The sequence below is a fragment of the Pristis pectinata genome, chromosome 9, assembly GCF_009764475.1.
Source record: "Pristis pectinata isolate sPriPec2 chromosome 9, sPriPec2.1.pri, whole genome shotgun sequence".
NCBI lineage: Eukaryota > Metazoa > Chordata > Chondrichthyes > Rhinopristiformes > Pristidae > Pristis > Pristis pectinata.
The window spans coordinates 4,192,374-4,216,587 of NC_067413.1; the positions used below are offsets into that span (position 1 = coordinate 4,192,374).

The following is a 24,214-nucleotide window of genomic DNA, read 5'->3' on the forward strand; positions in this document are numbered from 1 at the left end:
TCCTGAATGTATGACTCATCACTGAGACTGTGGCCCTGGTTCTGACACCCCAGCCAAGGTATAACATCCTTGCATTTACCCTGTCAAGTTTGTAGGAATGTTGTATGTTTCAATGTGATTACCTCCCCTTTTCAATTCAAGAGAGTATAGGCCAGTCAGCTGAATCTTTCCTTGTTAAAAAAAACCTTGCACCCTCCCCCACTGGAATTAATCTGATCATCCTTCATTACACACCCTCCAACCACCCTTCTTAGGTAGTGAATAACATTACATGTGTGGTCTCACCAAGGCGCGAAATAATTGGAGCAAAGCATCTTTTCCATTCAACACTGATCATCGACCTGCCTCTTGTCTCGCAACTTCACCAATCACCCCTCCCTCGGTCCACCTATCACCTACTGGCCCCTGTCTCACCCCTCCCCCTCTCTTCATTAAGGCCATCTCCTGCTTCCACTACTGCCCCTGGTAACCCATTCCAGGCACCTACCACTCTCTGCATAAAAACCTTGCCCCTCACATCGTCTTTACACTTCCCCCTTCTGACCTTAAAAGCACGTCCGCTGGTGTTTGACATTTCTACCCTGGGGAAAAGATACTGAAGGTCTACCCTATCTGTGCCTCTCATGATTTTATAAACCTCTATCAGGTCTCCCCTCAGCCTCTGACACTCCAGAGAAAACCCAAGTCTGTCCAATCTCTCCTTATAGCTCATGCCCTCTAATCCAGGCAGCATCCCTTCTGCACCCTCTCCACAGTCTCCACATCATTCCTATAATGGGGCGACCAGAACTGCACACAGTACTCCAAGTACGGTCTCCCCTCTCCCCCCACCCCCCACCAGTTTCTCATTTCTTTTTTTTTTCCCTTTTCTTTGGAGCAGACTCGATGGGCCGAATGGCCTACTTCTGCTCCCTTGCCTTGTGATCTTGTGATACAGCTGCAACATGACTTCCTTACTCTTGTACTCAACACCCCTACCAATGAGGGCAAGCACGCCATACACCTTCCTTACCACCCTAACCACCAACTTGTGAAGCCACTTTCAGTGGGACCTGGACCCCAAGATCCCTCTGCACAATGCTACTAAGGGGCCCTTAACATTAACGGTATACTTTCTCCTTTCATTTGACCTCCCACGGCTATTTCAGAACGCATTTCTGGGTTGACTCTAAAGGTGGGTCAAGAATCACTGGCCGATCTCCTCCTCCGAAGGATATTCGTGAATCAGACGGGTTTCTGGATAATTTTATTAATGATACTAGCGTTTTATTCTAGATTCCTTTAAACACTTTGCCCAACTGCTGTGGTGGAATTAGAATTCCAGCCCTCAGATCAAAAATCCCTGCTTTTGGATACCAGGCCAGCTAACTTCATGACGTTATCGTATCCCTCAACAGATATATCAAGGAAATCTAATGGGCCAGTAGTTTAGAAAACAAAATATTGTAATCTTCCCCTCAAATACACAAATTAAAATTAGTATGTATAACAAGAAATCTTTAAAAAAACATAAATGCCAGTGAGTTGATTAAATGGATAATCTAGTCTCGAGGCTATGATTATGGTTCAGGGCTCTTTTGTGAAAACAAAATGTTCTCAAAATGGTTTTCATTCAAGGGATGCAGATTTAAGGCAGCACGTCCAGAGGGAAAATGAGATTTTTTTGTGCACAGTGGGTTGTGATCGTAGGAAACCTCCTGGAAATAGTGGAGAACTGCAGGTTGGGAACGAGGAGCTGAGAAAAAAAACTCAGCGGGTCGAGCAGCACCTGTGGGGGGGAAAGGAATTGTCGATGTTTCAGGTCAAAACCCTGCACCAGTACTGATACGGGGTTTTGACCCAAAACGTCAACAGTTCCTTTCCCCCCCACAGATGCTGCTCGACCCGCTGGGTTCCTCCAGTAGATTATTTTGTTGCTCCAGATTCCAGCATCTGCAGTCTCCTGTGTCTTTGTCTGTATCTCTTGCAACAAAGCCCAGCATATTATTTCCCTTCCTAAATGCTTGCTAGCTTTCAGTGGCTCACAAGGACACCTAGGTCTCTCCAAACACCAACGTCTTTAAAAGTATTTTGCTTTTCCACTAAAGTGGGTGGATATCATATTTTTCCATGTTATATTCCATCTGCCTGTTCCCCTGAGCTGCCCATAACCCCCTGTTTGATCTTTGTTCCAGTTAACAGCATCTGTAGTCTCTCATACACTGCATACACTGGTTCACTCTTCATCCTACTAGCTATAACCTCAATAAAGGGTCTCAACAATTCCTTTCCCCCCCCACAGATGCTACTCGACCAGCAGGTTGTGTGTTGCTCCAGACTCCAGCATCTGGTGGTCCCTGGTGGCTCCAGTTAAAAAACACCAATGTTTAATAGGGCAAAAGCAATCCTGAAGAAGGCACACCAGCGGCTCTACTTCATTAGGAGTTTGAGGAGATTTGGTACGTCACCAAAGACTCTTGCAAATTTCTATGGATGTATGGTGGAGAGCATTCTGACTGGTTGCATCACTGCCTGGTATGGAGGCTCCAATGCACAGGACCACAAGAGGCTGCAGAGGGTTGAAGACTCAGCCAGCTCCATCACGGGCACAACCCTCCCCACCATCGAGGACATCTTCAAGAGGCGGTGCCTCAAGAAGGCAGCATCCATCATTAAGGACCCTCACCATCCAGGACATGCCTTCTTCCCATTACTGCCATCGGGAAGGAGGTACAGGAGCCTGAAGACCCACACTCAATGATTCAGGAACAGCTTCTTCCCCTCCACCATCAGGTTTATCAATGGTTCATGAACCCATGAACCTCGTTATTCCTTTTATTTGCACCTTTATTTATTTCTGTAATTTATAGTAGGCCACAAAACAAATTTCACGACGTAAGTCAGTGATAATAAACCTGATTCTAATTCTGATAGCTGACGAATTCCCTGCATTCCAAGGTTTTGCACTGGTTTCCATATTCCATGGAGTTAAGAATGGTTACCACGGATTGGAAGGCAGCAAATATAACCCCACTCTTTGAGAAAGGAGGAGGGAGAAATCAGAACTCAGACCAGCTAGACCGTTATCATTGCCGTAAAACTGGGGCCCCAGTAAGTGGGAGGGACCATGGGAATCAGCACCCAGTGTAAAACTACATTAATCTGCGATACTGAGGGCCTCGATGGTGCTGGTCAAGATGATTGTCCAGACTATCGGATGTTATTCCTATTAATCTAACACACTTTTGATTCACCTTCTGTTTTAATTTACACAGTGAAATTATACATTTTCCAGTGAACCTGCCAAGTTTAAAGGGAGTGCAGGGAACAAAACCAGTTGAGTTTCAAGGGAGCACAGGAACAGGGACCCTTGAAGGTAGAAGGGACTGTGTGAACTGGGACCTCCATGTGTTAGTGTGGGAACTGGGGTCCTGGTGTGTTAGACGGAGTGTGGGAACTGGGGCCCTGGTGTGTTAGAGGGGGTGTGGGAACTGGGGTCCTGGTGTGTTAGAGGGGGTGTGGGAACTGGGACCCCAGTGTGTTAGAGAGGATGTGGGAACTGGGGTCCTGCTGTGTTAGACGGAGTGTGGGAACTGGGGCCCTGGTGTGTTAGAGGGGGTGTGGGAACTGGGACCCCAGTGTGTTAGAGAGGATGTGGGAACTGGGGTCCTGCTGTGTTAGATGGAGTGTGGGAACTGGGGTCCTGGTGTGTTAGAGGGGGTGTGGGAACTGGGGCCCTGGTGTGTTAGAGGGGGTGTGGGAACTGGGACCCCAGTGTGTTAGAGAGGATGTGGGAACTGGGGTCCTGCTGTGTTAGAGAGGATGTGGGAACTGGGGTCCTGGTGTGTTGTTAGAGGGAGTGTGGGAACTGGGGCTCTGGTGTGCTAGAGGGAGTGTGGGAACTGGGACCCCAGAGAGTGGAAGGAATCAGCACCCAGTGAACCAAATAATGAACCACAGAGATTACCAAATAGCCAGGTAGCAGAGTTGTAGTGTACAATTAAAGGATGGAGTTTTGGTGTACAATTAAAAATGCTAAGATCCGGTCCATAAGGAAGTGGTAACAGAGCCTTTAGAAACTAACAAGAGGATTGTTGTAGACATACCGTATGAAACAGGCCATTCAGCCCACTGAGTCTGCACTGACTATCCAGCACCCATTTACAGTAGTCCTTTATTAATCCCATTTTATTCTCCCCACATTCCCATCAACTCCCCCCAATTCTACCCCTCACCCATGGATTAGGGGCAATTTATGGTGGGTAATTAATCCACCAATGTGAACAGCTTTGGGATGCGGGAGGAAACCAGAGCTCCCGGAGGAAACCCATGTGATCACTCAGACAGCACCTGAGGTCAGGATCCAGTTGCTGGAATTATGAGGCAGCAGCTCTCATTATCTTCACCACTGATGTGCAGAGCCAGAGTGGATTTATGAAAGCACGTTTAATTTATCAATTAGTTTTCTTTTGAGAAGCAAAATAGATAAGGAGGTGCTAATGGATAGGCAGCATTGGGTCTCCAGAAACCCTTTGAAGGAGCACCACACAATTAGAGCACATAGGATTGGGGCTAATATAAGATTGGTTAATGATAAGCAAACAGAGTAGGACTAAATGGGTCATTTTAAATTGGGAGACTTTGACTAGTGGGTTTCCACAGGGATCCGTGCAGAGGCCCCTGTTGTTCACTTTGTCAATGATGCAGAGACCAAGTGTCAGACATCCAAGGCTGGCGATGATGCAATCAGTGTGAACATGAGGTTGACACAGCAGCGCTTCAGGGGGATATGGAGAGGCTACGTGAATGGCAAGGGCGTGGCACATGGAATATAACATGAAAAATGTGAGGTCTTCCACTTTGTTCGGAAAACATAAACAGATTTTTTTTTAATGGTGAGGGATTGAATGCTTTCAGAGTCCTTGTCCATAAATCACTTAAGTTTAACATTCATGAACAACAAGCAACAAGTAAACGCTATGTTGGCCTTTATTACAAGAGGATTTGACTACAAGAGACTGAAATTATAGCCACTGGTGAGGCGCTGACTGGCATTTTACTTACAGCCCTGGTCTCCATATCTAAGAAAAGATATTGAGATGTACACCACAGAAACAGGTCCTATGTCCCACCAAACGTCAACATCCATTGGCTCTGTCTACACTTCCCACTGCCTTGGGAAAACACCCAAAATAATCAAAGACCCCTCCCACCCCAGACATTCTCTCTTCTCCCCCCCCACCCCCAATTGGGCAGAAGTTACAAAAGCCTGGAAGCACGAACCACCAGGCTCAAGGTCAGCTTCTATCCCATTGTTATAAGACTCTTGAATGAACTCTTGTCCAATAAAGATGAACTCTTGATCTCTCAATCTACCTTGTTGTGGCCCTTGCACCTTATTTGTCTGCCTGCACTGCCCTTTCTGTGTAACTGCAACACTATATTCTGCATTCTGTTTTCTTTTTACTACCTCAATGTACTTATGTACGGAATGATCTGTCTGGATGGCATGCAAACAAAAGCTTTTCACTGTGTCTTGGTACATGTGACAATAGTAAACCAATTACCAATTGGCACTCTTTGACACTAATCCCATTCTCCCCACATTCTCATCAACTTCCACTCAGTTTCTGCCACACACCCACACACTAGGGGCAACTTTTTTTTACAGCGGCTAATTAACACATCGACCCGCACGTCTTTGGGATGTGGGAAGAAACCAGAGCACCCAGGGGAAACCCATGCAGTCACAGGGGGAATGTGCAAACTCCACACAGACAGATCAGAGGTCAGGCACTCTACCACCCTGTATAGAGGGAATGCAATAAAGGTTCACCGGATTGCTCCCTGGGATGGGGATTGTTCTATGAGGAGAGATTAAACAGACTTGGTGGATGGATGAAGGGGATCTCATTGAAATATACAATGGGTTTAATCTACAGGGTTTAATAGTGTAGAAGCAAGGATGATGTTTCCATAAGACAAGACCATAAGATATAGGAGCACAATTAGGCCATTCACCCAATTGAGCCCGCTCCACCATTCAGTTGTGGCTGATCTTTTCCTCAACCCCATTCTCCCACCTCCTACCCTTAACCCCCTTTAGCAATCAAGAACCTATCAATCTCTGCCTTAAATACACCCAATGACTTGGCCTCCACAGCCGTCTGTGGCAACGAATTCCACAGACTCACCAGCATCAGGCTGAAGAAATTCCTCCTCATCTCAGTTCTAAAGGGATGTCCCTTTATTCTGAGGCTGTGCCCTCGGATCCTAGACTCTCCCACTAATGGAAACACACTCTCCACGTCCACTCCATTCAGGTCTTTCCGTATCCCAGACTGGAGTGTTTAAACCAGGGCTCACAGTCTCAGAATAAAGGGTCAACCATTCAGGGCAGAGATGAGATGAAATTTCTTCACCCAGGGGAATCTTTGGCATTCTCTCCCCAAGGAGGCTGTGGAGGCTCAATCACTGTGTGTATTGAAGAGAAATTGGGGATATGGGGTTAGCACAGGATAGTCACACTGAGTCAAAAGATCAGCCACAATCTTATTGAATGGCGGAAGAGGTATGAGGGTTATGTTCTTATGAGCTTGGATGCACTGCCTGAAAAGGTGATGGAAACAGAGTTCTTCGGAAGTTGCCAGATAAATGTTTGCAAAGGTAAATGTTACATGGAGGACAGATTCATCTGGTGAGACCTTTCAACGAGCCAGCACAAGTACAATACGCAGAACAGCCTCCTTCTACTCTGTATCATTCTGTGGGTAAGTTTTCACTGGTTACCACTGGCAAATTCTGCCAATAAGAAGGCATTAAGAATAGCCCAACAGTAGTAATTCGATTCCTTTATAAGTGTCTTTTGATTTCCTAAGCTGCTAGCTCACCCCAATCATCACAGAGTGATACTTCAGAAGGAAACCGTCCTCCCCATCCATAGTTCAAAAAACCTGAACCATTCAACTGATTGATTTTGGTAAAAAAAAGATCAAGCAAGTACCTGTTTAATCACGAGACCTTATGAAGGTTAATTGGACAATGCTGAAGATACTCAGCAGGTCAGGCAGCATCTGTGGAGAGAGACATGCAGAATTAACATTTCAGGTAAATTAAATTGGTAAATTGGTTTATTATTTTATTGGTTTATCACTGAGGTACAGTGAAAAGCTTTGTTTTGCATGCCATCCATACAGATCATTTCATCACATCAGTGCATTGAGGTAGTACAAGGGAAAACACTAACAGAATGCAGAATAAAGTGTTACAGCTACAGAGAAAGTGCAGTGCAGGCAGACAATAAGGTGCAAGGCCATGACAAGGTAGATTGTGAGGTCAAGAGTCCACCTTATCGTACTAGGGGACCGTTCAATAGTCTTATAACAGTGGGGTAGAAGCTGTCCTTGAGCCTGGGGGTACGTGCTTTCAGGCTTTTGCATTTTCTGTCTGATGGGATGGGGGAGAAGAGAGAATGTCCGGGGTGGGAGGGGTCTTTGATTATGTTGGCTGCTTTACCGAGGCAGTGAGAGGTGTAGACAGAGCCCGTGTAGGGGAGCCAGGTGGATGACCTGTCATTAAAACTCCCACCACAGATACTGACTGACCAGCTGAACAATTCCAGCAATTTTTGATTTTCTCTTAGTTTTCCAGCATCTGTGCAATTTTGGTTTTGCACTCAATTTTAAATAAAGAGTGTCAGAATCATCCTTCTTTCTTTGCATAAATATTTTGCTTAAAGATATTTTGTGCAAAACTGTTTAATGATTCTCAAATATCTTCTGTGATCAGATTCCTGCAGAATTAGAAGGTCTCACCTCCCTGTTCAAAATTACCATGTGGCTGCTTCCAAAAGGCAAAGCAAAAAAAGCTCAGCCAACTGTTTGCTGTAACTTGTAACTTACCATTGTCATCACTTGTGTCTTTGGGAACTGTAGCCTTTGTAGTCATAGAGTCATACAGCACTGAAGTGGGCCCTTTGACCCACCATGCTCACACCAGTCTTTTTGCCCAGCTACACTAATCCCATTTGCCTGCATTATAACCATCCCTTTCTATCCTTGCCTATTTAAGCGTCTGCCTAATTGCCTCTTAAACGTAGTGACTGTATCTGAGTCCACCACCTCCGCTGGCAGCGCGTTCCAGATGCCAACCACTCTCCATGTAAAAAAACTACCACACAGATTCAGATCCCCTTTAAATCTCCTACCTCTCACCTTGAAACTATGCCTTCTGGTTTTTGATACCCTACCATGGGAATAAGATTGTGACTATCTACTCTTCCTATCCCTCTCATAACATTATACACCTCGATCAGGTCACCCCTCAGCCTCCTTCGCTCCAGGGAAAGCAAGCCCAGCCTGTCCGATCTGTTCCCATAACTCAGTCCTCCAATCCAGGCAACATCCTGGTGTACCTCCTCTGCGCTCTCTCAAATATAATTACATCCTTCTTGTGGTGTAGCAAGTGGAACTACACACAGTACTCCAAGTGCAATCTAACCAGTGTTTTGCAGGAATATTGGAACAGGAGGAGGCCATTCAGCCCCTCAAGACCATTCTACCATCCAATGAGATATTGGCTGATCAGTGAACTAACTCTATATTTTGTCTTGTGGTTATCAAAGGTTGATTTTTGTCAGGGACAATATTCCCAGCTTTGGTTGCAGAAGGGACTTCAAGTAGAGGTGTATACAATCATGGTGTAGAGAGGTGTATAAAATCATGAGGGGCGCAGATAGCGTGAAAGGGCTCCAGGGTTGGTAAATCAAGAACTAGAGGGAACAGGTTTAAGGTTCAAGGTGAGAGATTTAATAGGAACCTAAAGGGCAACATTTTCACCATATGTGGGTGGTCCATATATGAAATAAGGAAGTGGTTGAGGCAGGTACAGTGACAACTTTTAAAAGACTTGGACAGGTACATGGATAGGAAAGGTTTAGAGGGATATGGGCCAAATTGGACTGGCTTAGATGTGTGTCTTGGTCGGCATGGACTGGTTGGGCCGAAGGCCCTGTTTCCATGCTGTATGGCTAAAAAGTTCCACCCATCCTCTGCTTGTAAAACGGTTCCTAAACTTCACCCCTGAAACCTGGGGTCCAATTTTTAGACTCTGTCCCCTGACCAGCCGTGAGTTTCTCTCTGTCTAACTTATCTGTTGCCCTAGTACTTTTGAAAACTTGAATCAAATCATCCTTCAGCCTCTCAGATTGCATGAATAGAACCCTGGGCTGTGTGAGCTCAGGAATCCAGGCATCTCTCCAGCAAACAGACACTACACTGCAGACCCTTCCAGGCTGATATATCCTCCCCAACGTGTGGGTCCAAAGACCCAGAGGTGCTCCAGCTGTGGTCAAACCAGGGCCCTGTATCGCCGTAATAACGACATCTGACCCCTACATCACCTCCTTTGGATGTTGAATTTCTACTTATCTATAGGCATCCACACTCTTTTAAAGTTTATTCGCCTTCTGTAAGCGCTGCAGTCCTTCTGGTGAAGGTGCTCCCACAGTGCTGTTGGCGAGGGAGTTCCAGGGACTTAGACCGAGTGACAATGAAAGACTAGCAATACATACTTGCTTATCTGTGAGGGATAGCACCATGGACTTCCTGCAGATAGCAAAATACATGGATACCACTAAGGACTGCTTCTTAGTAACCCAATACACCCTGAAGATCCGGCATGTCCCCGATGACCCTCACCAATTTTTAAAGATGCCCCATAGAAAACATCCTATCCGGATGCATCACAGCTTGGTACAGCAACTGCTTGGCTCAAGACCACAAGAAATTTCAGAGAGTTGTGAACACAGCCCAGTCCATTACGGAAACCAGCCTCCCCGCCATTATCTCCGTCTACACTTCCTGCTGCCTCGGTAAAGCAGCCAACATAATCACAGACACCTCCCACCCAGGACATTCTGTCTTCTCCCCCCTCCCATCGGGCAGAAGGTACAAAAGCTTGAGAACACGAACCACCAGGCTCAAGGACAGCTTCTATCCCGCTGTTATAAGACTCTTGAATGGACCTATATTGTACGTTAAAGGTGAACTCTTAGTCTCTCAATCTACCTCATTATAGCATTGCACCTTATTGTCTGCCTGCACTGCACTTTCTCTGTAACTGTAACACTGTATTCTGCATTCTGTTATTGTTTACCGTTTGTACTACCTTGATGTACTTATATTTGGACTGATCTCTATGGATGACACGCCAAACAAAGTTTTTCACTGTATCCCGGTACATGTGACAATAATAAACCGAATACCAGATAAATGTGAATATGCACTCTAATGCCCTAAAAATGTGCACGCATCAATAAACACATTAAACATTTAAATACAAAGAGAAAATGATAGAAGCTGACAAACTACTTCATTGACACTCACAAGCAGTCATAGGTTTTGAAATTACAAGGTGCAGCTGTGCAAAAAGACTGCTCTCTCTTAGAACACCATACAGTAGGGAGCCACTTGACACAAGTGGTCTGTAACTTATCACTGTATTTGTACAGACAATGATTGGTTCCTGAATGGGAACATGTAGGTAGATATATTTGTTAAAACAAAGTGAGATGGAGCCTGAGGCTAACCTCAAGAGTACACAGATTCACAGAGAGCAAATCCTGTTGATGTACAGAGGGATCTCTGGATCCAAGTCCACAGCTCCCTGAAAGCGGCTGCACAGATTTATAGGGTGGTAAAGAAGGCATACGGCATGCTTGCCTTTATTGGTCGAGGCATTGAGTCCAAGAGTTGGGAAGTTACGTTGCATTTTATAAGACTCTGGTTAGGCTGCATTGGGAGTATTGCATTTAGTTCTGGTTGCCCCATTACAGGAAGGATGTGGAGGCTTTGGAGGGGGTGCAGAAGGGTTACCAGGATGTTGCCTGGATTAAAGAGCATGAGAGGTTGGACAAACTTGGGTTGTTTTCTCTGGAGCGTCGAGGCTGAGGGAAGACCTGATAATAGTTTATAAGACTATGAGAGGCAGCAGGTATTTTTTTCACAGGGTTGAAGTGTCTAATACCAGAGGGCGTACATTTAAGGAGAGAGTGGGAAAGTTCAAAGGAAATGTGTGGGGCAAGTTCTTTTTACACAGAGAGTGGTGGGTGCCTGGAATTCACTGCCAGGGGTGGTGGTAGAGACAAATACCATAGAGATATTTAAGAGGCTCTTAGATAGGTACATGAATGTGCAAGGAATGGAGGGATACAGACTGTGTAGGCAGAAGGGATTAGTTTAGTTAGGTGTTTAATTGTTTAATTACTAGGTTAATTAGTTCAGCACAATATCATGGGCTGAAGGGCCTGTTCCTGTGCAATGTTCTGTGTGTTGTAAATCAGCGGGAAACGAGGACTGAGTGTATTTCCAAGTTAGAATTGTGTGTGACCCGGAGGAGATGGAGCTGCCATGTGACCCCAATCCTCATCCTTTCCGAAGCCTTCATGTGGGCAGTGGATTTTGCCTCACTATCGTGAGTCCAACGTTTATCCTTCAACCATCATCACAAAGAACAGATGATCTCAACATTACTATTTGCGGGAGCTTGCTGTGCACAAGTTGTCTACCTACTTTACACTTCAACAAGTACCTGATTGTGAAGTGCTTCAGAACCTTCCAACCTCCTGAAAGGGGCTATAGAAATGTAAATCCCTTCATTAACAGCTTCCATTCACATCCCCAAGCCCTCTTTATACATTTATCCCAAAAAAGCTCTGCTGAAGCTCAAAGCTAATACTTGTAGGTTCGCTTTATGGAAATGCATTTGCACCAATAATATGTCGATTCAAACAGAAGACCATTCAGCCCCTCAAGCCTGTTCTGCCATTCAACATTTCTTCCTGCGTCGATCCCATTTCCACAACACCCCACTCTCCCTTCCCCCCCACAAAATGATACACCAGTACATGTTCAATTGACCCTCTCAGCAGCGGGCATTCTTTTGGAGGGGTGGAGGGTTCCAGGTTTGCAATGTCCTGATGCCAGGCATACAAAATTAAGGTAAGTTAAGAAATGCACAAATTGACTAAGTTAAATGAAGTTTTAGGCACAAGAGTCTGGTGCCTTGAGCTATGGGTTTGAAACCTGGCTATGATTCAAAGTAAATTAAATCACTGAAGCAAGTGATGCTGAAGAAACAGTCAGAGACTGATGGACTGAATTAATATGTCACTGAACAATTACAGCTATGTTTTATTGTGAGGAAAATCTGACTAAGATCATTTCACATTAGCCTGATTTAAATCACAGAATTGAAATCAGCATGGAAGGAGACCATTTGGCCCATCCTAACCATGCTGGCTCTTTGTTTTGCAGCAGCAGTACAGTGCAAAGACATTAAATTACAAAAATAAATAAATAGTGCAAAAAAAAGGAATAATGAGGTAGTGTTCATCAGTTTGTGGACTGTTTGGAAATCTGATGGCGGACGGGAAGAAGGTGTTTCTGAATCGAAGAGTTTCCCCATGGTCAGCAAAAATTTCCTCTTCAAACATTTATCTAATTCCCTTCCTACTGAATCACCTTCCACTGACTGGGTGAGACCAAGTTCCTCTTATCTCATGCCGGTTTCTTTTCTTATTTAAGTAAACTTTCTCCAGAAGAGTATACACAGGATAAACAACATAATCAATACACATCTTTCTTTACATTCATTGTAGTCATCAAGTCAATACATCCATTATGTCATCGAAACAATACATCCTATTTACAAAGGACCGATGCCACTCATGTGGCTTCTTTGAACAATTCACTTATCTAGTGTTTGAGAAGCTCTTACGAACAGTGTCCAGTGGTGATCACGCCTGTTCCCCTTTACCTCAATTCTGGAGGTTCTGCTTGTTGACCCTTCTGTTGGAAGAAGTTTCATCACGTGTTACACCAACACACCGCATCAAAAATCAGGCAGGACAGCCCAGATGACATACGATAGTCCCTCTTGTCCATCAGTGCTGGTGGGATCTCGAGTAACACAGCATGGATGACCCTTCACCAGGTCTGCACTGATCATAACACACCCATTTACACTAATCCCATGTTATTCTCCTTTCATATCTGTCAACTTCCCATTTTTCTACGTACTTGAGGAAAGTTCAAAGGAGATGTGTGGGGCAAGTTTTTTTACACAGAGAGTGGTGGGTGCCTGGAACAGGCTGCCAGAGGCGGTGGTGGAGGCAGGTGCGATGGTGGCGTTTAAGAGGCTGTTAGATTGACACATGTGTATGCAGGGAATGGAGAGGTATGGATCACGTGCAGGCAGACCTGTGCTGTACTGTTCGATGTGTATGTTCTCCCAGGTTCCACACTAGCAGAACTTACTATGGACAATTGACCTACCAGGCCTTTGGGAGGAAGCTGAAGGGAGATTTAATCAAAGTGTACACAGTTATAAGGGGATAGGATGGAGAGAAGGACCTATCTCACAGAGCAGAGGCACCAGTAACCAGGGAACACAGGCATAAAGCAGCTGACAGAAAAACTGAAGCGTTTTTTTTTACACGCTGAGTGAACTCACTTGCGGAACATGTGGCAGAGGCAGAAAACCTCACCGCATTTAAACGTTACTTGGATACTCATCTGGAGTACTACAAGTCTCCAGACCAACTGCCGGAAATGCAGAATTATCATGTTTAGGGCCGGGACACTGGGAGCAGAGTCTTGGTTGACCTTAAGTGTACAGAACGGAACACAGGAGGCTCCAACAGTTTGGATTACTGGTAACAAGTCACAGGTAATGGGATGGACATTGAATTTTCCAGCTTTAGGTAACCCACACTCCTGGTGTTCCTTTATTCTTCCTTCTGTTCCCCCCTCCCCTACCTACCACCCAGTTTCATTCCTGTCCCCCACTCGGTTCCATCAGCCTGTCACCCACACACTACACCTTCTGGGTTTCTATTCCCTCCCCCAAGTGGTTCCAAAGTGTTCCGATGCAGGGTCTCGACCCGAGACGTTGCCTATCCCTCTGCATCCACGGATGCTGCCTGACCCCCTGAGTTCCTCTAGCGGTTTGTGTTTTGCTCCAGATACCAGCACCTGCAGTCTCTGTTGTGCCATGGATAATGGAAGGTCCTTCTCAATCTGCCGCTGGGTTTCTTTGTGACTATCTTATACAGATCACCTCAAGTGATGCAAGCACCATAGTGTAGTGGTGAGCGTAACGCTATTACAGCGCCAGCGACCCGGGTTCAATTCCGGCCGCTGTCTGTAAGGAGTTTGTAGGTTCTCCCCGTGTCTGCGTGGGTTTCCTCCGGGTGCTCCGGTTTCCTCCCACATTCCAAAGACGGACGGGTTAGGAAGTTGTGGGCATGCTATGTTGGCATCGGAAACGTGGCGACACTTGCGGGCTGCCCCCAGAACACTCTATGCAAAAGATGCATTTCACTGTGTGTTTCGATGTACATGTGACTAATAAAGAGATCTTATCTCATCTCGTCCTTCCCAGAAGTGGAAACATCCACTCTATCAAATGCTTTATCAACTTAAAGACTTCTGATCAACATTTAGCCTTCTTTCCTCAAATGATAAAAGACCTAGTATGTTCATCCTTTCCTGATATGTAAATCTCCACAGTTCTGGTATCATCTGTGTGAATCGGCTCTGGATCCTCTTCAGTACCTTTATATCCTTTTATAAAATGCTGACTAGAACCGTTGGCAGTCCTCCGAGTGTTGTCTAACCAAAGTTCAAAACAGATTTTGCATAATCTCCTGACCTTTCATTTCCAATCCTGGCATTTGATTTGCTTTTTTCTGATGCAACTTCTAGTGACTGGGGTACTTGGGCTCCAAATCCCATTTTCTCCCCTTTTCCACAACTAGATTCACAACTTCCATGTCACCTCCCTATTCTTCATAAAATGCACTGCCTTGCCTTTATCCATGTTGAACTTCTATTGGCCATTTGCCAATTTTGCAGGTTTATTAATGCCTTTCTGTAACATTTCAGTCCTGAGTCTTGGCCAATCCTCCAATTTAGTATCATCTGCAAATTTCAGAGTCTAAACCTCGAATATAATCTTTGAACAACAGTGGTCCAGCACTAATCCTTATGGAATACCATCACCCACCACCTGCCACTGCGAACAACCAGCCTTTGCCTCACTCTCTGCTTTCTGTCCTTTAGCCAGCTAGCAATCCATTCTGGAGACACAAGACACTGCACATGCTGGAATCTGGAGCAAACAAACTGCTGGAGAAACTCAGCGGGTCAGGCAGAGTCTGTGGGAGGGAAATGGACAGTCACACTAGGGGTCAAGACCCTTCATCTGGACTGAAAGAGTGCAGAGAAGATTTACGAGAAATTTGCCAGGACTTGAGGACCTGAGTTGTAGGGCAGGTTAGGACTTTATTCCTTGGAGTGTAGGAGGGGGGAGAAGTGTGTAAAATCATGAGGGCCGTGCACACAGTCTTTATCCCAGGGAAAGGGAAACAAAATCTAGAGGGCATTAGTTTAAGGTAAGAGGGGAAAACTTTAAAAGGGGCCTGAGGGGCAACTTCTTCACGCAGAGGGTGGTGTGTAAGTGGAACGAGCTGCCAGAGGAAGTAGTTGGGGCAGGTACAATAACAACATTTAAAAGACATTTGGACAGGAACATGGACAGGATAGGTTTAGGGAGATATAGGTCAAACACAGGCAAATGGGACTAGTTTAGATGGGCATCTTGGTTGGCATGGACCCGTTGGGACGAAAGACCTGTTTCTGTGCTGTATTATTCTATGACTCTGATCCATTGTTTACACATTGTTTTGATACTCCTTCTGAACTTCATAGCAGTGTTTTGTGATGTTTTCTTTGTAGGAATTTGCTGTGTGGAAATAGGCTTCTGTGTTTTGATCATAACAGTGGCTCCATTGATTGTAAAGCCCTGCGAAACAGCTTGAGATCAGGAGTTGTATATCACCGTGTCAACTGAGAGTCTATGACCCTATTGCAAGGAACTCTGGGAAGCTCCCTTGGTCTTCTGGAAAATGTTCATCGGAAAATCCCATTCCGATGAAGGCTCCCGGACACAAAACAATAACCGGTTCTCTGTCCGCAGATGCCGCCTGACCTTCTGAGTGTTTCCAAATGATGCACATATTGTCATTGAACTAGAGGCTGCCTGTTACCCAAGGACTGCTTAAATTGGGTGTAAAGTAAACAATCAAACCTATTTGACGTCTTAGAACCCTAAACGCATGGAGGTAAATGTATGAAATGCCATTTCAATCCTACATCTGCTTTGGTTTAGCCCTAGCAAAGAAGTATTAAAAGGGGACTCTTTGGTGGACTCCCACGAAGGAGAAAATTCACCGGGATTAATAGGTAGTTAATCAAGAACTGCCCATCTCCGCAAGAAGCTGCAGAGAGTTATGGACACAGCCCAGCGCATCACAGACACCAGCCTCCCCTCCTCGGACTCTGCCTTTACCTCTCGCTGCCTTGGTGAAGCAGCCAGCATAATCAAAGACCCCACCCACCCGGGTCATTCTCTCCTCTCTCCTCTTCCATCGGGTAGAAGATACAGGAGCCTGAGGGCACGTACCACCAGACTTAAGGACAGCTTCTACCCCACTGGTATAAGACTATTGAACGGTTCCATTACGCGATGAGATGGACTCTGACCTCACGATCTACCTTGTTGTGACCTTGCACTTTAATGCACTGCACTTTCTCTGTAGCTGTGACACTTTACTCTGTACTGTTATTGTTTTTACCTGTACGACATCAATGCACTCTGTAATATCTCAATGCACTCTGTACTAACCCAATGTAACTGCACTGTGTAATGAATTGATCTGTACGATCGGAATGCAAGACAAGTTTTTCACTGTACCTCGGTACAAGTGACAATAACAAACCAATACCAATATCATTTTATGCAGCAGCCCAATTTGGTTGCTATTGACTTGAACAGTTCCAGATCAGAGTTGATACAAGACAATTCTTTTTCTTTGGCTGACATACAAATGGAAAAAAAATCACAGACTCGTTTCACTTTAAAATTTTCTGCTTTTAAATCACGGGCCCTTAATCAACTTTCCCACACACAGCTTACCTGGCTATTTTTTGGAGCTTGCTGTGTTCAAATTGGCTCCTGCATTTCTCGTATTACAGGTATGACTACACCTTAAAAGAATTTTATTAGAAGTAGAACAGCATCTTGCTCTGCTCGGTAAAATGTAACTTATTTTGAGTTACAATGGCTTGGCACAATTCATCAATACTTTATTGGATAATAATTTTTAATGTTATTTGGGACACACAATAACAGTTTTGGTTGAAACTCTTTAAATGTTAATTATTGGTTTCAACAAAGCATACTAATGAGAAAATGCTATGAGAAGTTACTGTAAAGCATTGCCACACTAAAGGAGGCCTTTACTAACCAGTTTCCTGGAGCCTAATCTGTTATCATAGAATCAAATAGGCAGAAGGAGGCCACTCGATCCATCATCCCCATGCAAGCTCTTTGAAAAATCCTTCCAAGTAATTTCACTTCTCCTGTTCCTTTTTCACAGCCCTGAAAATGTATCCTCTGCAATTATTAAACAGCCACTTCCAGAAGCCAAAATGGATTTATTGGATGGAAATGGTACATAAATTATTTACATTTATACTTATCATAGGACGTAGAAAAGTACAGCACAGGACAGGCCCTTCGGCCCACGATGTTGTACCTAACTAATTGAACCAATGACTCCTAATTAACCTAATCCCTCTTCCCCACACATTGACCATACCCCTCCCTTCTCTGCATATTCATGTGCCTATCTATGAGTCTCTAACACTCCTATGCTATCTGCCTCCACTACCCCTGGCAGAATGCTCCGTGGAAAAAAATACTTGCCTTGCACATCTCCTTTGTACATTCCCCCTCTCGCCTTAAATACGTGCCCTCTAGTACTAGACATTTCAATCCTGGGAAAGAGATACTGGCTGTCTACTCTATCTGTGCCTCATATAATTTTATAAACTTCTATCCAATCTCCCCTCAGCCTCCGCTGCTCCAGAGAAAACAGCCTCAGCTTGTCCAACCTCTCCTCATGGCACATGTCCTCCAAACCAGGCAGCATCCTGGTGAACATCTTCTGCACCCTCTCCAAAGCCTCCACATCCTTCCTGTAACGAGGCGACCAGAACTGAATGCCAAACTCTAAATGTGGCCTAACCAGAGTGTTATAAAGCTGCAACATAACTTCCTAGCTCTTAAAAACCCAGTGCCTCGACAAGTGAAGGCAAGCATGCTGTTCACCTCCTTTACCACCTTATCAACTTGTGTGGCCACTTTAATGGAGATATGCATATGGACCCCAAGATCCCTCTGTTCATTAACGCTGTTAAGGATCCTGCCATTAACTGTAAACTCTCCCTTTGTACTTCGGACACATAAATTTGATGTTGACCTTTATATCATACAATTCAATTCAAAATATTTTGATGTTCTTTCTCATGCTTCAGTCACCTTTTTCTGAGGTGCCATCTAAACTGATGTCCTTCACTTTTGCAACATAGGAATTGCTCTGGTTTATGAAGGTATGAAGTACTAGATCAGGAAATAAAAAGCATTCCTCCAACAGCGTTGGTAGAAAAGGGAAGCGATAAGGTAATTGATTCTCTAAAAATGAAGAACATAGTTTCAGCAGTGCTGAAGGGGAATATTGATCTTTTATTATTAATGGGAGCAAATGCTTTGTACAGATCCTTTGGTTGGGAAATCAGTGCTTCAGGAAAGGTACAAAGGCAGATGCATTCTCTTCAATGAAACACACAAAACAGTGGTGCACACACTAAACTGTTAATAGTTCATTGTGCAAAACCACACCATTGTGTTACTTCACCAGCTGCAGATACTCCTGGAAGCAAATAATAAATTAACTTAAAAGGGTGATGCTTGGCAGTTGTGTGTGAATCTATTATTAGCAGTGCCCCCTGAACGCGAACACACAGTACAGGAAGCCTTCAGCTAGTTTGGCACTGAGTGACTCCACCCTTTCTGAAATATTCTCAGCCTCCCATGTGAGCCCAACAGGTGACCTCGATCTATGTTGACAGGGAAGTTGTAGATTTACCTGCAACTTCTTTACAGGTAAATTTTATACTTCAACAATGTGCTGGCTGGAAGCAGATTTGATAGTGACTTTTTCCCAAGGGGAACAGGGTGGATACTTGAAGATGCAGACGTATGAAAGGCAACGTGGAGACACTGACCGACTGTGAGGTTAACTTCAAAGAGCTGGTGTGAACATAACGGCATAGATGAGCTCTTCCGACACTTATCCCCAATTTTAGTTGGTCCATCAGTTTAGATTTACAGGGATGTTACCAGGGACTGAATTATGGAGAGAGGTCGAGCAGTCTAGGACTTTATTCCTTGGAGCATATGAGACTGAGGTGTGACTTTATAGAGGTGCATAAAATCATGAGGGGCATAGATAGGGTGAATGCGCACAGTCTTTTTCCCAGGGTTGGGGAATCAAGAACTGGAGGGCACAGGTTTGTGAGAGGGGAGAGATTTAATGGGAACTTGAGGGGCAACTTTTTCACCCAGGGGGTGGTGCGTATATGGAACGAGCTGCCAGAGGAAGTGGTCGAGGCAGGTACATTAACAACATTTAAAACTCACTTGGATTGGTACATGGATAGGAAAGATTTCGAGGGATATGGGCCAAATGGGATGAACTTAGATGGGCAATTTGGTCAGCATGGACGAGTTGGACCAAAAGGCCTGTTTCCATGCTGTATGACTATCACTTTCCTGGCTGTGACATCAGCTGACTTTGTGCTGAGCTCTGGAATTCCCTCCCTAAACCCTTCTACCTCTCTCTCTCTTTACGATATTTCTCTGAAAAGGTGATCAAACTTTTGGTTACCAGACCTTGTGGCTTTATATCAGATTGTATTTGACAATCGCTTTGGAATGTGTTATGTCAAAGGTGCTATATGAATTCAGGGAGCGGTTATTGTATAATGCTTTGATTCACTCGTATCCCTGGATTACGAACACATGACTTAGGGAAACCTGTACGTACAAGCAAGCTCCAATAACCTTACTACATTCAAAAGTCCGACGTACATACATATGCTCCTTCTTACGAACAGCAGACTAGTTTCCTCTCTCTCTCCACTTTCACTAAGTGCTCTTTCTCATCAGTCGTGTGCCATTCATTACAACACTGCAGAGTTATAGTTACCACAGCAAGTGAATTTTTTAATGTATTTTCGACTTACGGACAAAATCAACTTAAGGACATCTGTAAAAGCGGAACCCGTTTGTTACCCAGAGACAACCTGTGTGACTCAGCTCCTCCAGGTAAGAATATAAGAAATAGGAAAGGGCATTTGACCCCTCAAGGCTGCACCGACACCAATAAGATTATGCTGATCTTCAACTTGATGCTCCTGCCTGACCCTATAACCTTTGACTTCCCTGTAGTTCAAGGATCTATTGGCCTCAGTCTTGAATATATTTTACAACGGAGGATCCACAGGACTTCAGGGCTGAGAATTCCAAAGACTTGCCACCCTTGGTGAAGGAAACCTACCTTCACTTTAATTAGTGAGGGAGCCCAAGTTCAATGAGGGAATTGAATATTGCCTCAAGAGGGCAACGTCTATCATCAAAGAACCCCAGCACCGCCATGCCATCGTCCCGCAGCTACCATCGAGCAGGAGGTACAGAAGCCTGAAGTCCCACACCACCAGGTTCAGGAACAGCTACTTCCCTTCAAACAATCGGTTCTTGAACCAACAGACACAACCCTAATCACTACCTCATTACGGCAACACTATGACCACTTCGAACTACAATGGACTTTTTTTGTTCTAATTGTGTTCTTTCTTGTAAAAGTTGTGTATAATTTATGTATAAGTTATGTCTCAAGAAGGCAGCATCCATCACTAAGGACCTTCACCATTCAGGACATGCCCTCTTCTCATTACTACCATCAGGGAAGAGGTACAGGACCCTGAAGACCCACACTCAGTGATTCAGAAACAGCTTCTTCCCCTCCGCCATCAGATTTCTGAACGGTCCATGAACCCATGAACACTACCTTAGAACATAGAAAACTACAGCACAGTACAGGCCCTTCAGCCCACGATGTTGTGCCGACATTTTATCCTGCTCTAAGATCTATCTAACCTTTCCCTCCCACATAGCCCTCCATTTCTCTATCTCCCACATAGCCCTCCATTTCTCTATCATTCACGTGTCTATCTAAGAGTCTCAGATGTCCCTAATGTATCTGCCCCCACAACACCTGCCGGTAGTGCATTTCACTTACCCCTGACATCCCCCTTATACCTTCCTCCAATCATCTTAAAATTATGTCCCCTTGCGTTAGCCATTGTCGCCCTGGGAAAAAGTCTCTGACTGTCCACTCGATCTATTCCTCTTAGTATTTTGTACACCTCTATCAAGTCACCTCTCATCCTCCTTCTCTCCAAAGAGAAAAGCCCTAGCTTGCTCAACCTATCCTCATAAGAGATGTTCTCCAATCCAGGCAGCATCCTGGTAAATCTCCTCTGCACCCTCTCTAAAGCTTCCACATTCTTTCTATAATGAGGCAACCAGAAATGAACACAATACTCCATCTGACCAGAGTTCTATAGAGCTGCAACATCACCTCGTGGCTCTTGAACTCAATACCCCGACTAATGAAGGCCAACACACCATACGCCTTCTTAACAACCCTATCGACCTGCGTGGCAACCTTGAGGGATCTATGGACATGGACCCCAAGATCCCTCTGGTCCTCTACACTGCCATTAACCTTGTATTCTGCTTTTGAATTCGATCTCCCGAAGTGTATCACTTCACACTTATCCAGGTTGAACTCCATCTGCCACTTCTCGGCCCAGCTCTGCATTCTATCAATATCCTGTTGTAATCTACAGCAACCTTCTACACTATCCACACATCACCAACCTTTATATCATCAGCAAACTTACTAACCCACCCTTCCACATCCTCATCCAAGTCATTTATAAAAATCACAAAGAGCAGGGGTCCCAGAACAGATCCCTGCGGAACACCCCTGGTCACCGACCTCCAGGCAGAATACGCTCCATCTAACACCAGCCTCTGTCTTCTATGGGTGAGCCAATTCTGAATCCACACAGCCAAGTTTTTCTGGATGCCATGCCTCCTGACTTTCTGAATAAGCCTTCCATGAGGAACCTTATCAAACGCCTACCTTGTTATTTGATTTTTTTTGCACTATTTATTTATTTTGTAATTTATAGCAATTTTATGTCTTTGCACTGTACTGCTGCCATAAAACAACAAATTTCATGTCATATAAGTCAGTGATAATAAATCTGATTCTGATTAATTTATGTCTTCCTTGTAGATGTTGTGTCTCTATTGGTGTTGGTATTGGAATTGGTTTATTATTGTCAGTTGTACCGAGGTACAGTGAAAAACCTGTCTTGCATACCGTCCGTACAGGTCAATTCATTACGCAGTGCAGATACATTGAGTTAGTACAGAGTCCATTGAGGTAATACAGGTAAAAACAATAACAGAATACAGAGTAAAGTGTCACATCTACGGGGAAGTGCATTGCAGGTAGACAATAAGGTGCAAGGTCACAACAAGGTAGATTGTGAGGACAAGAGACCGTCTCATCGTATAAGGGAACCAACCGTTCAAAAATAGTCTTATCACCATGGGATAGAAGCTGTCCTTGGGCCTGGTGGTATGTGCCCTCAGGCTCCTGTATCTTCTGCCTGATGGGAGAGGAGAGAAGAGAGAATGACCCGGGTGGGTGGGGTCTTTGATTATGCTGGCTGCTTTATCAAGATGTATAGACAGAGTCCATGGAGGGGAGGCTGGTTTCTGTGACACGCTGGGCTGTGTCCACAACTCTCTGCAGTTTCTTGCAGTCCTGGGCAGAGCAGTTGCCATACCAAGCCGTGATACATCCGGATAGGATGCTGTCTATGGTGCATCGATAAAAGTTGGTAAGTGTCAAAGGAAACATGCCAAATTTCTTTAGCCTCCTGAGGAAGTAGAGGCGCTGGTGGGCTTTCTTGGCCATGGCGTCTACGTGGTTATGTGCCTGTGATGCACATCTGTGCCTGTGCACATCTGTCCCTCTATATGCCTCTAATGCTACGTCCCTGTGATGCTGCTGCAAGTAAGTTTTTCATTGCACCTGTGCACACATGGACTTGTGCAGATGACAATAAACTTGACTTTGACTTTGAATTGATACATGGTATACAGCACCGAAATAGGCCCTTTGGCCCAACATCCATGCCGACTAAGGTCCCATTTGCCTGTGCTTGGCCCATATCCCTCTAAACTTTTCCTATCCGTGTTCCTGTCCAAGAGCCTTTTAAACATTGTAATTGTACCCGCCTCTACCACTTCCTCTGGCAGCTCGTTCCATACACCCACCACCCTCTATGTGAATAAGAAGCCCCTCAGGTCTCCTTTCCTCTCTCCTGTCCCTGCAAAAGTCAAAACAAGTACAAACGAACATAAAAAACAGGAGCAGGGGTAGGCCATTCAGCGCCTCAAGCCTGGCTCAGAAGAGGGGATGTAGCCAGCATAGTTCAGCCATAATCACATCAAATGATGGGGCAGACTTGAGGGGCCTGGTGGTCTCATATGTGCTCCACTATTCCATAAGATCATAGTGATCTTCCACACCATTTTGCCACCCTATCCCTACAGATCTCTTGATCTCACTCTTGAACGAACCCAGTGACTGAGCCTCCACACATCTCCACAGTAGAAACTGCCAAAGGCTCTCTGCACTTGACTGAAGAAAGTTTTCCTCATCTCAGTCCCAAATGCCCTGCCCCTAATTTTGAAACTGTGACATTCTAGCTGTAAACTCCTTAGCCAGGTGAAACCTCCCTCCCTGTTGATCCCCCTAAGAACCGTACATATCTCAGCAAGGTCTATTCTTGGCCTCAATACTTTCCTGTCTGCTCCCCCAAATTCCTTGACTGCCCTCCATCAACCAAAGATCTGTGCATCTCGTCCTTGAATACATTCAATGAATGATGTCCCAAATCTCCAATGGTTCACAACCCTCTGAGAAGCAACTAGCCAGTCCCTTACCCCGAGACTATACCCCTAATCCTAAATTCCCCCTTGAATTGGAATTGGAATATCATTGTCACATGTACCGAGGTACACTGAAAAACTTTGTTTTGCATGTCATCCATACAGATCATTTCATTACACAGTGCATTGGGGTAGTACAAGGGAAAACAGTAACAGAATGCAGAATAAAGTG

At 44.8% G+C, this 24,214-nt stretch overlaps 1 protein-coding gene across 3 annotated transcripts in view; it reads right to left on the reverse strand.

The window, feature by feature from the left end:
- The window catches only part of LOC127574550 (BTB/POZ domain-containing protein KCTD1), a 116,978-nt gene that overhangs the window by 89,303 nt on the left and 3,461 nt on the right, over positions 1 to 24,214 (reverse strand). For 2 of the 3 annotated variants that reach the window (XM_052023625.1, XM_052023626.1), the window contains exon 2: positions 6,983 to 7,052. The exons of the other annotated variant lie outside the window; for it this stretch is intronic. The gene's annotated coding sequence lies outside the window, so the exon portion shown is untranslated. The remainder of the gene's footprint in view (positions 1 to 6,982; positions 7,053 to 24,214) is intronic. 3 annotated transcript variants of the gene reach the window in all.